Raw genomic sequence first — 16,202 nt, 5'->3', positions numbered from 1 at the left:
ATCAACACTGGTAAATATGTAGTTAAAATGAGAGATGCTTTTCCTTTACTCACTCCAGGAATCCTTTACTAATTTGAAAGGAATTTCTGAGAAACAATCTCTTAAAAAATATTAAAGGATTCCTGCAGTGAGTAGAAAAAAGTGCCTCACATGTTAACTATATGTATACCAGCATTGATTTAAAAAATGCACGACCACACATCACATAAAGGCTTCAAAAGAACAATGACATGATTTTGTTAAAAGGCTTTACAAATTCCAACATCATAACAAACAGGCTTTAGATTTATTTCAATGAGAGACCACTGATGACTTATGTGGGTCTCTGTAATACTGGTTTTAGGGCTAATCTATAGGTTAAGGTCATCTTGCTTTTTGAAGTGTGCTTCACACGGCTGCTTCAATTTGGAAGGACAAGGTGCCATTGGACCCCCAAATGACACCACACTGCTCAATCTGAAGCCACTTTCCAATCTCCTGCCAAAAATTCCCACCAGCAGCACCTTCCTTCTTCCCTCCCCCCTCAAAAAAAAAGATTAGCCCATAGGTTCCAAGCTAGGCATCAGATCATGCCTCATAGATGCTTTCCTTGCAAAATAAAAAATAACAGCTTTAAATACACTTTTTTTAAAAAAAAAAAAAGTATAATGAATATAACAAATACTTTGAAACTTGCTTACATGTACAAATGGAGAATAGTAGAAGGACATAGCTATTTCTATACCAGGCAGCTAAACATCAAAGAAAAACCTGAGGAGCCCTGCCAAGGCTGAACAGAGAGTTCAGACTCTCTGTTAACGCTTCCTCCCTTTTTAAGGTGTGAAAATGGGGTTCAATGAATGTGCCTGGGAAGAGTGACATCACTGGGCCTGACCTACACAGATTTATTATGCCTCCACTCGCACAGAGGAAGCTCCTTGCATGAATAGGTTGAATGCAGAGGGATCACAACATAGTATGTACAGTGGTACCTCGAGTTACAAACGCCTCAGGTTGCAAACGCTTCCACTAACCTGGAAGAGTTACCTCAAGTTGAGAACTTTGCCCCAGGATGGGAATGGAAATCGTGCACTGGCGGCGCAGCAGCAGCAAGAGGCCCCATTTGCGAAAGCACGCCTCTAGTTAAGAACAGTTTCAGGTTAAGAACAGACCCCCGAAACGAATTAAGTTCATAACTAGAGGTACCACTGTATAATGAATGTCTGCAGTTCAGAAGTGGGGATCTCCCCTGCAATGACATTCCCACTACCAGCCATATGTTGATTAAATCCTTTTCACAGCTGAAAAATCTCTGCTCATTCAAAATTGTCAGTATCTGTTTCTAAGCAATATACTGATTACTTAGATCAGGGGTATGGATGGGCAAGTCTGTCAATTTTGCTTTCTCTCAATTTCTAACCTTTTCAGTCTAGTCTTCCACATTTCCACATCTGTTTGCTTTTCTTCTTCTTTTTTCATAAATCCTCATAAAAATCCGTCAGCCCTTTAGTGCAAATTTCTCCAAACGTGCACAGTTTGGGAAGCGATTTTGCCTAATACGCACCTTTTTGCAAAGCACATTGTTCCCTGATATTTATAATTTCCCTAATGGAATGAATTTTTGTTTGTTACTTTCACTAATACATGCATTTTTTAAGCACACTTCCTCTGAGGGTGTGCGTTTTTGTACACATTACTTGGCTGGAGAAGCGCACTGCAAAATACAGAGAAGTGAAAGTGTTGACGGATGCCTGTGTTTCAGTCTGCATAGTGTTTCGGAAATGGTAAATTGGCTAGGTAAAGGTAAAGGGACCCCTGACCATTAGGTCCAGTCGTGACCGACTCTGGGGTTGCGTCGCTCATCTTGCTTTGCTGGCTGAGGAAGCCGGCGTACAGCTTCCGGGTCATGTGGCCAGCATGACTAAGCCACTTCTGGCGAACCAGAGCAGTGCACGGAAACACTGTTTACCTTCCCGCTGGAGCGGTACCTATTTATCTACTTGCATTGTGATGTGCTTTCAAACTGCTAGGTTGGCAGGAGCAGGGACCAAGCAACGGGAGCTCACCCCATCGCAGGGATTTGAACCGCTGACCTTCTGATCGGCAAGTCCTAGGCTCTGTGGTTTAGACCACAGCGCCACCCGCCTTCCTGTGCGGTAAATTGGCTAGAAACACCCAAAACCAGAGGTAGTCAGCAGGGGGGGTCCTCAAGATGATGTTGGACTCCACCTCCCACTGGCCCCAGCCAGCATGGCCAATGGTAACACAAAGTGGCTCACTTATTTCTAAATAAATATGCCTGGGATCAGAGTATTAGCTTACACTCTTAAACAATTTTCCAAGGGAGGATGCCCCATTCCATTCAGCGGAGTTTATCTCTGAGTAAACATACCTGAGTTTTTTCCTTTTAGTTCTATAGACCTCAAGTGAGAGACTTGGGGGGGGGGGCATGAGCAATCAGACTGCTAGCAGAAAGAAGAAACTCAGCTTCACTGGCAAACACACTTGCTATGAGTAAAACCCATTTAATTGAGTGGGAACTCCAAGGGAACATGCTTAGAACTCTGACATATGTCTCATTTGGTAAGTCTCCTATAAAAGGTGGTTGTTGTCACTGTCATCAGAAGCATCATCATCATCCTGGGGTTTTCAGCCTGGGGCCCCCCAAAGTAATAACAGCATTTTACTTGTCTAATTTGTTTTGAGATTTCTGTACTGCCCTTCACTAGAAATGGCCACAGGGAAGTTTGCTGGAGGATAAAGCAATATAAATCCTAATACATTACAGTGACAAACATGAAAAATGATCCTTATAAAATACGTTTCGAAATGGCTTAACCCAAAACTACAACACAAACAACAAATAAGTAAGAATTCAAATCTTCCGATCAGAAAAAGGTACAAAAACAGCAAAATGAGAGAATCAGAGGATTAAAACACCTTCAGTGTACAGAGCATACACACCCACACAATAGAACAGAATGTGCCCATTTACTTCTTTGCAAAAATACACGCACACACAGAGAGAGAGAGAGCTTTCCATTCCCATCATTGTTTCAAAATAAGTGAAGGCTTGTTTTTTGCCATTGTTGATCTTTATCTGGTTGCTTTGTATATATTTTAATGTATCATTACTCCTCTAGGTCTAGGAATGGGGCTAAGAATAGCAACATGATCACACTCCTTTGCTCTTCTGTTTTGTTAGATTGTTAAGGATGGAGGAAACAGAGCTGAAAATAGTTCCACCGCTATGGCGTTTCCAGTAAAAACTCCTGTTGCCCTGTTACTATTGTGTAAATGAAGCAGGCAGCCAAATCAGTTCTATAAGCAAACACTGGTTCAGGTTAAACAGTTGGCTCTCAAGAAAGCTTTGTGCCACTGTTGTTTTTCAAAGAATTCCACATGCTTAATTATCTATTGTTAATCATCATCTTACTATATTTGCATGACACTTTTATGCCATTGGCTTTTACTACGGTCAGATCATGAGTGTTACATGTGGAATATTCTTTTTTTATTGATGTGAGCACAAAGTACTATCTTGTGTACTGATCACTTTGAAAGAATGGCTTCTTTAAACATTCAGAGCACGGGCAGGCCACAATCCAGAATACACAATCAAAACTAGGCCTACCCTATGCATCTTTCTTCTAAATTAAATTCAATAATCTTACTCCCATTTAACTGTGCATTGACTCACTCCAGACAAGCCCAGGTTTGTTCTTGGTTTACCACTCATGAGCCCGGGTTCAGATGCAATGCTAAACAAAAACCATGGCCTTGTCCCTGGTAGCACAGCAGCAGCAGAACTGGGGTGGAGCTCTTCAGGCATGTTCTGCATTCTGGGAAGCTACACATTTGCTCATTCACACTAAACAGTGGTTTGGCTTAGTGTTACATACAGACTGAGTCATTATGGAAATAATCGCTACTGGGGGATGCTAGGGACAACAGTTCTAGGGCAAACAGCAGGAGACGAGATTCAGTTCCCTGCTTCCTGTGCTTTCAATCACCCCTGTCCCATTTTAAATGCACTCAGTAGGAGCCAAGCTGCATGTGTCATCGCATCTACTCTGACAGTACATTCTCAGATTTAAGATAGACCTGGCACTATTATACAGAAAACACAATCCATTCAAAATAAACATTTTTCTCTTGCTGAGTTACGAACCTGGATAACACTCTCACACTGAAACAGGGTTTTAAAGTACTTCACTATGTCAAATGGGGCCAGTGTATCCTCCTTCTGTTGTACATTATGTTAACCTACAGTAACTCGCATTTTAAAAGTGGCAGATATAAGCCTTGATCTTCGGAAGTTCTTCCCTACTTGCAATATACCTAGTTGCTTATTATGGGTAGACGACCTTTCAATGACCTATAGAAGATAAAATGTAACAGCAACCCTATGCACACTTATTTGCAGGTAATCCCCAGTGAACTTCCAATTCCATACGAACAATCAAAGGATTGCACAGCACAATTCTTAATAGCAATATAGAAAATCATACCAATCCCTCTTTCAGTGAAGGTTCAGCACTGTGGAGAGAGATTTATGGTTTACAGCGGGAAGCAAACAGATTGCAAATCCAAAGTGCGTGCACCACAAAATTCTGGTCATTCTAATGTGCATTACAAAGAGCATTGCTTTCAAAATTTGATAAGCAAAGGAATAATTCTCAGCATGGATGTAGTGTTCATGATGGATTTGTTCCTAGGATGGTTCAAGGAGATTGACTGCAGACCAATCCATACCAGGTATTCAGCCAAAGTAGTAAGCTAGAGAGTACTTCAGAGAGAAAAGGCTGTGGACCTATATAGTATTCAGAGATGAGAAATGTCCAGCATTTGCTGACTGCTTCAGGCTTCAAGCCTGGGTATCTCTTATTTCTGAAGACCACAGTGCACAGCAAGACAGCAAGAATGCAGCTGCAGTTCAGTTTCCTGATCACATGGAATAATCTATGGGTGCATAGGGTTTCCTTTTCCCAAACTTGTGGACCCCCTTCTCCTGCTTCACACATTCTCTGAATACATGAAAGAAAGGACTGAAGGGGATCATCTCTCGTCCCATGTCTCATCTTTGTTTTTGATCTATATTGACTTTTAATTACATTTTCTCCAAGACTTGATTCTTTTCCTTGAGTGAAGGTGCCATTAGATAGAAGTGTTGTGTCTTCTTGTCTTAGCTTGCTTCATGTGTAATGTTTCTCTCACTTACTTTTAGACAGCTATGTTCAATTTTTCAAAGACTATGTCCTCTATGACCCGGCTGCAGTGATGTTACGTGGAAAATATTCCCAGTGCTTTTCTTTTATCTGCGAAAATGTTTTTGTTTCATAAGGTTGCTAGTAATGATGAAAGGGATGCTAATTGCAAATACTATGTTAAGCAAGCTCAGCAATTTTGAAGGTTGGTTTACACAGCTCTTTCCGCCTCCGCTTTCAAGCTGATAGGACACACGGCTAAGCCTTAGTCTGTGTTTTTGCATAAGAGTATCTACATATCCACTTACTTTAGAATCAATCACAGAAAGGATGTTTACTTTCATAGATGCCAACCTGTCCATCAAAAAATTGTTTTGCATCACCCCAATTTTTTCCTAAACTGAGACTCTAGTCATTTTACTTGTCCAATACAGTGGTACCTCGGGTTAAGAACTTAATTCATTCTGGAGGTCCGTTCTTAACCTGAAACTGTTCTTAACCTGAAGCACCACTTTAGCTAATGGGGCCTCCCGCTGCCACCGCACTGCCACTGCGCAATTTCTGTTCTTATGCCTAAGCAAAGTTCTTAACCCAAGGTACTATTTCTGGGTTAGCGGAGTCTGTAACCTGAAGCATCTGTAACCTGAGGTACCACTGTAAATGGCTTCTGCTCTGTCTCCCCCTTGATCTGACCTAGTTCTCTTGACATGGACGTCCATTGTTGATCTTTCTAGATATGATATGAAAGTTATTCTGCCTTCAAGAGCAGGATCTCTTAACTTGCCACAAGCCATAATGTTTAATCATAGAAGAACCAGATTCTTCCTCATAGAGATCCTACTTTATATGCTCAGGACTTAACATCTGAACACGTGGTCAAACGGGCGGACAAAGTAAGAATTTTGTTATTTAACAACTTTTGGAATTAAAGCTGATACATTTGGACTGAGGCGATTGGAAACAAAGTATTGATAACAACAAAGTAACAGATTATTGGAAAAGGACTACTAAATATCTGAAAGCCCCCTAGGGGGAATTAGTGACATTACAATGGCTGCAGAGGGAAAATTACTGGCGGAGATAGAAAAAATGTTCTTTCTCGTGGGAATCCTGCAGGAGCAGAGTATGGCTCTGAGTAAAGTTTTTATGACCTTGAATTCTGAAACAAACAACTCTGCTGAATGCACAAAGGAGACGCATGATAAAAACTCTGCAGCTGAGCAGGAAGAGATGCCTTTGGAATTGACAGAGAAGAAAGAAGGAGTTCAGACACTACAAGTGGAAAATATCAACCAGGAATCTGCATTGTTAGAGCATGAGCAAGAAGACCTTTGGATTACAAACCTGTGAAAGATGAGAAAGAAGAAGAGAGAAGTCCCTGGAGTACTTGGAATATTAAAACTAAAAAGAATAAAGCAACATGATTGGGACTTTCCTCTTGAGTATGGAAAACTAGATGGTCTTTCGCAGCAAACACTCTTTAACCACTTAACCCCACCACTTAATGGATCCAAATGGTTTCCAGAGAGTGGTGGGGGATGCCTTATCCCATGTTGATGGCCTTTCAGCTGATTCCCTGGTGGCCCGCTGGAATGCGGAGTTAACCAGGGCTATCGACTGTCTGGCTCCGAAGCGCCCTCTCCGATTGCATGGAGCCCGGACAGCTCCGTGGTTTTCTTCGGAGCTGAGGGCGATGAAACAATCGCTGAGACGGCTAGAGCGTCGGTGGCAAAAAACTCACTCCGAATCTGACCGGACACAGGTTAGAGCTCAACGTCGAGCCTACCAAGTGGCGATAGCGACGGCGAAGAAGACTTTCTTCACCGCCTCTATTGCATCTGCAGAAAATAGTAGCAGGAGACTTTTTCAGGTGGTTCGTAATTTAACGGAACCACCTTTACCACCGGGGCTTTGTAAAGACCCCAAGATCTCCTGCAACGATTTTGCAAAGTTTTTTGCAGATAAAATCACTCATATTCGGAAGGAGCTAGACACCACCGTGGGAGCAGGGCTGGGGCGGGAGAGTGCTAGAGCTCTGTCTGGTCAAGTTGCATGGAATCGATTTCAATCCATTACCCCCGAGGATGTGGACAGGCTGCTTGGACGCGTGAAACCAACCACCTGTCTCCTGGATCCTTGCCCATCCTGGCTAATAAAAGCAAGCCGGGAAGGGCTGGGCGATGGGCTCTGCGGGGTGGTGAATGCTTCCCTCTGTGAGGGAGCATTCCCAGATCCGCTGAAAGAGGCGGTCATCAAACCGCTTCTTAAAAAACCATCTTTAGACCCGGCCAGTATGGCCAACTATCGCCCAGTCTCAAATCTTCCATTCTTGGGCAAGGTGATTGAGCGCGTGGTTGCTGAACAACTCCAGGCACGCCTGGAGGATGCGGACCATTTGGATCCCTTCCAATCGGGATTCAGGCCTCATCATGGGACTGAAACTGCCTTGGTCGCGCTGGTTGATGATCTCCGGCGAGCTAGGGACAAAGGTGAGAGCTGTTTCCTAGTTCTGCTGGATCTCTCAGCGGCCTTTGATACAATCGACCATAACATCCTTCTGGACCGTCTAGAGGGGCTGGGAGCTGGGGGCACTGTTATACAGTGGTTTCGCTCCTTCCTCCTGGGCCGTGTTCAGAAAGTGGTGGTGGGGGATGAGTGTTCAGACCCCTGGGCCCTCACTTGTGGGGTGCCTCAGGGTTCCGTCCTCTCCCCCATGCTTTTTAACATCTATATGAAGCCGCTGGGAGAGATCATCAGGGGGTTTGGACTGGGTGTCCATCAATATGCAGATGATACCCAGCTCTACCTCTCTTTCAAATCAGAACCAGTGAAGGCGGTGAAGGTCCTGTGTGAGTGCCTGGAGGCGGTTGGAGGATGGATGGCGGCTAATGGATTGAGGTTGAATCCTGACAAGACAGAAGTACTGTTTTTGGGGGACAGGGGGCGGGCTGGTGTGGAGGACTCCCTGGTCCTGAATGGGGTAACTGTGCCCCTGAAGGACCAGGTGCGCAGCCTGGGAGTCATTTTGGACTCACAGCTGTCCATGGAGGCGCAGGTCAATTCTGTATCCAGGGCAGCTGTCTACCAACTCCACCTGGTACGCAGGCTGAGACCCTACCTGCCCGCGGACTGTCTCGCCAGAGTGGTGCATGCTCTAGTTATCTCCCGCTTGGACTACTGCAATGCGCTCTACGTGGGGCTACCTTTGAAGGTGACTCGGAAACTACAACTAATCCAGAATGCGGCAGCTAGACTGGTGACTGGGGGCAGCCGCCGAGACCACATAACACCGGTCTTGAAAGACCTACATTGGCTCCCAGTACGTTTCCGAGCACAATTCAAAGTGCTGGTGTTGACCTTTAAAGCCCTAAACGGCCTTGGCCCAGTATACCTGAAGGAGCGTCTCCACCCCCATCGTTCTGCCCGGACGCTGAGGTCCAGCGCCGAGGGCCTTCTGGCGGTTCCCTCATTACGAGAAGCAAAGCTACAGGGAACCAGGCAGAGGGCCTTCTCGGTAGTGGCACCCGCCTTGTGGAACGCCCTCCCATCAGATGTCAAAGCGATAAATAACTACCTGACATTCAGAAGACATCTTAAGGCAGCCCTGTTCAGGGAAGTTTTTAATCTGTGATATTTTAGTGTATTTCTGGTTTTTATGGAAGCCGCCCAGAGTGGCTGGGGAAACCCAGCCAGATGGGCGGGGTACAAATAATAAATTATTATTATTATTATTATTATTAACATTCTGGATGAAAGAAAATATGATGTGACTCTGACTGAACTCCTTCAGGGTCTTAGGACCAACAAAGAGGACTACCAACATAGTTGGCAGAGAGGGACTGACAGAGAATCAGACGCCTCGGACGTGAGAAATCCGGGCTAAGAACTATTTTTTGTTTGTTTTTTTGGACATTTGTCTGGGAAGGGACAGAAACCGGGGCAGGGGGGGGGAGAGAATAGAACTATAAAATGTTATGTTTTGTTTTACTTGGTCAATGTGACCTATAATTAATATAATAAAGGGAAAATTTGTGGAGGGGAAGTTAGATCGACCTTAAAAAAAAAAAGAAATTAATGATTATAAGAGAATTGGATAAGTTGAATATAGATAAACAAAAAGAATTTAATTTTTAAAAACAATATGAATATCTTTAAGAGGTTAGGTAAGAACTTGCTGAATTAATTTTGGAACTGGGATGTAAGAGGAGGGGGTGGGGGGAAGTCAATGAAAGTGGGTAAAGAAAATTAGGGTATATAATTATATTTGTGTGTTTGTGTGTTCTTGTCTTTGTGTCTGTATTTGTTGTTATAAAATGTAAAAACCCAATAAAAATTATTTTTTAAAAAAAAAAATAACATCTGAACACGTGATCCCATGCATACATCCTCTCTCTCTCTCTCATTGGTATTTCAAGCATACAGTATTGTGTCCTTCAGTACTTCCTATTCTGTTTACATATTTATCTCAAATATCACAAATTAGTTAAGGAGCCCATTTAAAGCATTCTGGGGCAATGCTTAAAGTGAGCAGAACTGTAAACCCACACTTTAAATATCTTTCCTAAACTCCTTGGTATAATATAAAACACTAAATAGCCTCATGTTCAAGATAATTCATAGGCCTTAACAAATGTTGCTTGTCTTGTTAAAATGCTAAAATGTAAAGCTCTCTGCATGCATGTGTTTCTCTTTCTCAATTAAATAGTAACCTCTTACCCATTTAGATGGTTCCTTCCGTGCTGTTAATGTCATTAAGAAATATTAGCACCATGTGAGCCAAACCATTTTCAGCTGCTAAGAAATGATTTTACATATGATCCCCAAAACCATGTGGCAGGTTCCAGCTGGGTAGTGGGACTCTGTTTTCCTAAGAGCAGCTGTGCACACTACTTGATCAGCTACTTTTGAAACTCCAGGAAGTTTTGAAAGTGATTTGTGATGCAATGTAGCTATTGCTTGGGGGGGGGGATAAGTGACAGAACAGAAGTTGTACACCCCTCTGTGCAATGCAGAAAAATTGGTTTACACCTATGGGGGCTCTCTAAACTGCAGTCACACTCTTTATTTTATGCCTTTGTTCATCTACAAAGTTAAATAATAATAATAAAATAAAATAATAATTATATTTATTTATACCCCGCCCTCCCCAGCCAGGGCCGGGCTCAGGGCGGCTAACATCAAAGTATGATACATTAAAAACATAAATCAAACAATCGATTAAAATACATCTTTAAATCAATAAAATCAGATGGCAACCCGCGGATTATAACTATAGGGGATGGGGAACATTGAGTGCTCACCAGGCCCAACTGTTTGTGCTGGTCTTATATGAGCTGGTGGAAAGGGTTAGGGAGGCCACTTACACACTGGGTCTTATAACAAAAAAGAAGGGGGGGGGTCAGACTGGGCCCCGATCAAAGGCCTGTTGGAACAGCTCCGTCTTGCAGTCCCTGCGGAAAGATGTCAAATCCCGCAGGGCACTGGTCTCTTGCGACAGAGCGGTCCACCAGGCTGGGGCCACAGCCGAAAAGGCCTTGGCCCTGGTTGAGACCAGTCTAATCTCCTTGAGGCCTGGGACTTCCAAGATGTTATTGTTTGTGGACCGTAAGGTCCTCTGTGGGGCATACCAGGAGAGGCAGTCTCATAAGTACGAGGGTTCTAGGCCATTTTGGCTTTAACTGTAAATATCTTGCTGTTGCTCCCATCAGTTGGTATTCAGAGGCATGCCTGATATTGGAAAATAGTGTACAGCTATCATTAATAGTTATTGATACTTTTATTTGTCTAATCCCACTTAAAGCCATTTAAGATATTGGTTATCACCATATATTGTGACAGCAAATTCCACAATGATGTGCTATGTGTGTGTGGGGGGGGGACTTATTCTGAATCCTGAATCTTAAACTATTTTGCTTCATTTAAATTACTTTTAAATTGAATTTAATTTACATTTGTAGGCCCTTAAAGATCACAGAGTGGTTTACGCTGCACATAAAGCCATAAGATACAATTATATTGATACAATATTTAAATAAGAACATAAATTAAATTTCCATATTACACAACAACACAGAAGCAAATGGCTCAGCACCTGACATTAAAAGGTCTCCAAAAGCCAGAGTGAATAAATACATCTAAAGCTGATCCCCAAAAAAGGTGAACACCAAAGGCCCCTGGCACACCTTGAAAGGTATGGAGTTCCACAAACATGGCGCCACAACAGAGAAGTTTATGCCTGGGGTCCTAGCTATCCACACACACCCTGCAATATCCACTGGCAGGACCACCAAAAGGGGCTATGAGCTCCACTGCAGAGTCCACCATAATTGTGTGGTTTTGCTTAGCCATAGTTTGGCTTACCATACCGTGCAAACCAGCTCATTGTGTAGCTAAATGAATTAGAAACACCTCACATACCTGTGATAGCAGGTACTCCAAACTTCAAGTATCTAACCTCACCGTTCTTTGACTAATGTAAGCCTGAGATCCTCCATGACATTGCTTTGATTACGACAGCAGGCCATTCAACAGATTTATTCTAGAAATATTTAAGGAGCTTGCTAACATCTGTTCTAAAATCACTGAGTGTTTCTCTCTTATTTATTTCATTATATGCTCCTTTGTCTGGCCATCTGTGCTGCTTTGATAATAGTAACTCAAGCTGATGTTATGTAGTTCAGTAAATCTTCCACTCTGCAGACTTTCCCCTTATGCTAGGTACATTAAACAATCCGCCGTGTCTTCTTTTTTTTCTAGTCATGACTCATTCTCTATTGTCTAAGGACTCTGATCATTTTCTTTACTTTTTGCGCAGACACTGTATAACGTGGCGAATTAATTTTAATTCTCCTCGTAATAAAAGCATCTTAAAAGCTGAGTGGCAAACAAAACGTTTACATGGTATTAAATAGATCCCTAGTGATAGAGATGGAACCATCTTCTGTAATGTTGTCCACAAAGAGAGGTACCATTCGGTTTGTACTCTGGGAAGTTCTTTGGGGGGGGGGTGTTTCAGCACATAACTATTTTTCCCTCTTGAAACTTATATTTTCAGGAGCATCTTCTTATCCATCCTATAGAACTTGGATTTTAGAAATCAGATCAATCCATGGAGCTTAATTCATCCACCTTTTCTGACCCCCTATTTCTAACTGACTCAAAGGGAGGATACTGAACTACTGCACTGCAAGTACCTTTGCAAGTGGTTCTTAAGGATTATTTCCATTATTATCTGGCATGAGATATGAATAGGCTGAGATGGTTTCTTTTAAAAGTGACAAAAGCGTAACAAATGATGGATCAAGGTTGATTACTTAGAGGGTCAGTTCACTAAAAATGGCTTGTGTGTCTCAGTGTGACGAGAGAGACATGCTTTTATTTTATTGTAGTTCTCTTTTTTTCTGCTTAGGAGTCAGACTGCTCTCCACACAACCTTCCTGGAAGGACATTCAGTCTGTACCTCTGATTTGTACCTCAGGAAAACAGCAGAACAGTCCGTCACCTGAAGTTTGGGTGGTGCCGCTGAGGCGGCTGCAACCTTCCTGTCTTGCACATCACATTGAATACCAAGGACCTAACCCTTAGGGACAGGACAGTTTATAAGCAAAAATGCATATCTTTGTCACTGACTGTTCGATGAAGAAAAATGAACTGAGCTACATATTTCTGTCTAAGGTAGACTGGTATGTTGTCGCTGTTTTATTGGTACATTCTGCAACATGTTGTGGCTGCAATAATTGTGTGCTGGTGGTGGGTTTAGACTGAACCATCCACGTGCCATTCTACTTTGTTAGTTGTTCTGTGATGCTTACCCAGTGTATGCATAATATTACTATCTGGAGGGGCATTCTTGCACTCCCAAGCAACAAAAGCAGGACAAGCAACAACAACAAACAAATTACAGGGTTTCAGCAGGAAGCAATGGGACATACAAAAATTAGGAACAGAGCCATGGGACTATCATAAATAGTATGGAAAACAAAATCATCCTGGACCTTCATTTTTTTATGAGGCAGTGCACATCCTTTTTTCTACCATTCTTTTAACTGCAGTATGTGACACTAATAAAGAAAAGCTATTTCCAGATTTATTATCACTATTCAGTTATACAACTAATGCTTAGTAAAGCTTGCATAAGCAAAGTTTAATATGCTCATTCAGTCGAACTGCTTTCCCATTAGAAATTCAAATCTTTACGTCTTTACCTCCTTTAAGCAGATTGAATCAAGAAATATTACTACCCAGGATTTCACTTCCCAAAACACATCATTCCAAATCAATGAATACCATTCTGCGTATTAGCACGCTGCTCAAACAGGACTATTAAGGGCACTTAGAACTAGATCAAATTGTATGCTTTTATAATGTAGCAATACAAGTACAGACATGTTAGTACTGCAAAAGTTTTCACCACTTTTCAGAATCAGCACTTTTCCAATAATTTGGTGATAGCAAGAGGGCACATTATTTGGCCAAAAAGTAGTATTTAGAATGGATGGAAGAACACATTGACTTTGTCCAGAAAAAGCTGTGAATTAATTTTCCTGTCACGTTGCAGTAACATAATTACACAAATATAAAATAATCAGGAATCTTTTGGCTTTCTTAGACTATGAACATTGGCACCTGCAATCATTGTTTTGAGTAAATACTTGCACTTTGGCTTGCAGCATTGCACCAGTCCACCAAGGAGGATCCTTCATTTTTTCGCTTGATGTGGCTATTTTCCTGTTCTCCTCTACCATGTACACTGAGAGGTGAGGAACTTTAATTGCCTGAAGGCCACTTTTCCTCACAGGTGACCATCTGAAGGCTGCCTGCCTGTAGTGGTGCCAGAAGCAAAAAGTGGGTGGGGCTGGAGGCAAAATGGGTGGAGCAATTATTATCATTATCTATTTATTTATCATTATTTATTAAATGTAATGGTTGCTTTTTTTGCCATTTCAGCTCATAGCAACTTTCAGTATCTTAAGCAAAAAACAAATGCATACATACAGTTAAATCAGTATTTTTACTTTAAAAAAAACCCTCTAAAAGACAATTCTATTACTGTATTTTAAAAAACTAGGTAAAAAGATCACACTCATTAAAAAGCCCATAGATAATTAAAAGCCAAAGGCCTGATGGAAAAGGAAGATTTTTGCTTTGTGCCTGAAGATATGTAACAATGGTGCCTGGTAAGCCTCCCTGGGGAGAGTATTCCACAAGTGAGGAACCACCACTGAAAAGGCCCATTCTCGTGTTGCCACCCTCCATACCTCCCATGGAGGGGGCAAATGAAGAAATGCAATAAATGTGACACCTTCCTATCTTGGCCCTGTGTAGAGGCAGGTCATGTGACATGAGTGCCACACACTATGATTTGAATGTATAATAATAATTCCTCTAGTAGCTGCTACTAAGACTTTCTTCGAGGGAGGGTAAGAAATTCAGTGTCAGAGTAGACTTTCTTTTGAATCCCAACCATTCTGTTTATTTATTTTATAATTTAGAAACCGCTTAATATGATGGTTTCTAAGCAGTGTATAATAGGGATACTGTACAGCATACATCACAAAATCATTTAAAATAAAGCTGTCTAGTGTTTGACTGGCTTGTATGGTCCATACAGTCAAAACAAGGCATAGACTGTAGTTCTATGAATATTTATTTGGGGGTTACCCTGAATGAAATCAATGGGATTTACATCTGAGTAAATTAGGAGGATTTACATCTTACATATGCAGGATCACATATTTTAGAGTATGTGTTATATTTGTGGGTAGTTAGGCTTAAGTCTAGATTCATCTTTTTCTTATGTATCTTGTTCTTTTCAGTCTCATGTACTTTTGACCAGATTTTTTGTTTTTTCCTGATGTTTTCAGAAAGTGGAAGTATTGCTGGAGATCAGTGTTCCTCACTGTATGTGTAGCCTTGGTTTCCTTCAGGCTTTTAAAAAAATCCATTCTAAAAGTCCAGGATAATTTCTGTAGCAAGGCAAAGTCTGAGTGTTACTGTCTGCTGAGACAAGATAAGGGTAGGTAATGGGTAGCTCTCTCTATCTTGTAAAGCTTTGGGTAAAACCTACATTTCATTTCCCTTCTGGAAATACAAACAGAGGTTTCCGCTTTTTCAGGCAAATTAATTTCGTTTGAAACAGTGGCGCCTTACCTACTCAATGCAGTTGACTAAAAACTCTGGCAAAGGTAATAACAGAAGGTAGTCCACTGCACTATTTTAATGCCAAATTTATACTACAGTCATAAACATTTCAGTTTGATGCAAAGGCTTTGCTCATTTGTCATGGTTCAGGATACATTATTCACACATTGAAGTCTGCTAACAGACTGGCTATACAGCTAAAGAATATAAATGATTGTCAGATGCATGAATAATCATGTTCACTTGCCACTGTTGTCACTTGCCAGCATTCTCACATGAAGGGGAAGGTTGCCATTAGTCCTTCACAGCAAAAGGGCCATGTGTGCAGTGGCGTAGCGTAGGGGGGCAGGGGGGGCAGCCGCACCGGCGCAACATCTGGGGGGGCGCGCTCGCCGCCTCCGGAGTCGCCGAAGAGCCTCGGGAGCATGCTGTAGCAGATCCCCATGTCTCGCGGAACCGACGAGCTGTGCGCGCGTCTGGGCTGAAGGCGTCCGGCAGGCAGCGGCTCTCAGTGCTCGCCGTGGTCCCCGCGCGTCGAGGGCGCGCCAGGCAGCCCCTCCTCACAGCGCCGCCGCTGCTGCAGCTGTTGGGCCATGTTGCATTTTCCTCGCCTCTCTGCCCTCCTCCTCCTCCGGGCAAGCGGCGTCGTTTGGGCGGCAGCGCCAGCGGCAACTCGCCTCAGATCACCTGACACGGACCCGCCGCCACCGCCGTGGCTACCTTACCGTAAATACCCCAGTCCAGGCAGCAGCAAGAAGCTGGCAGCGGCGGCAGGTTAGGGGTTAGGGGCGCAAATTACTTGCCTTGCCCCGGGTGCTGACAACCCACGCTACGCCGCTGCATGTGTGTTCACTTATCCATTACCTCCACAATCCC

The sequence above is a fragment of the Podarcis erhardii genome (genome assembly GCF_964252035.2).
Source record: "Podarcis erhardii genome assembly, chromosome: 4".
Taxonomy (NCBI): Eukaryota; Metazoa; Chordata; class Lepidosauria; order Squamata; family Lacertidae; genus Podarcis; species Podarcis erhardii.
The sequence above is the reverse complement of the archived record's forward strand: the minus strand, read 5'-3'. Positions refer to the sequence as shown.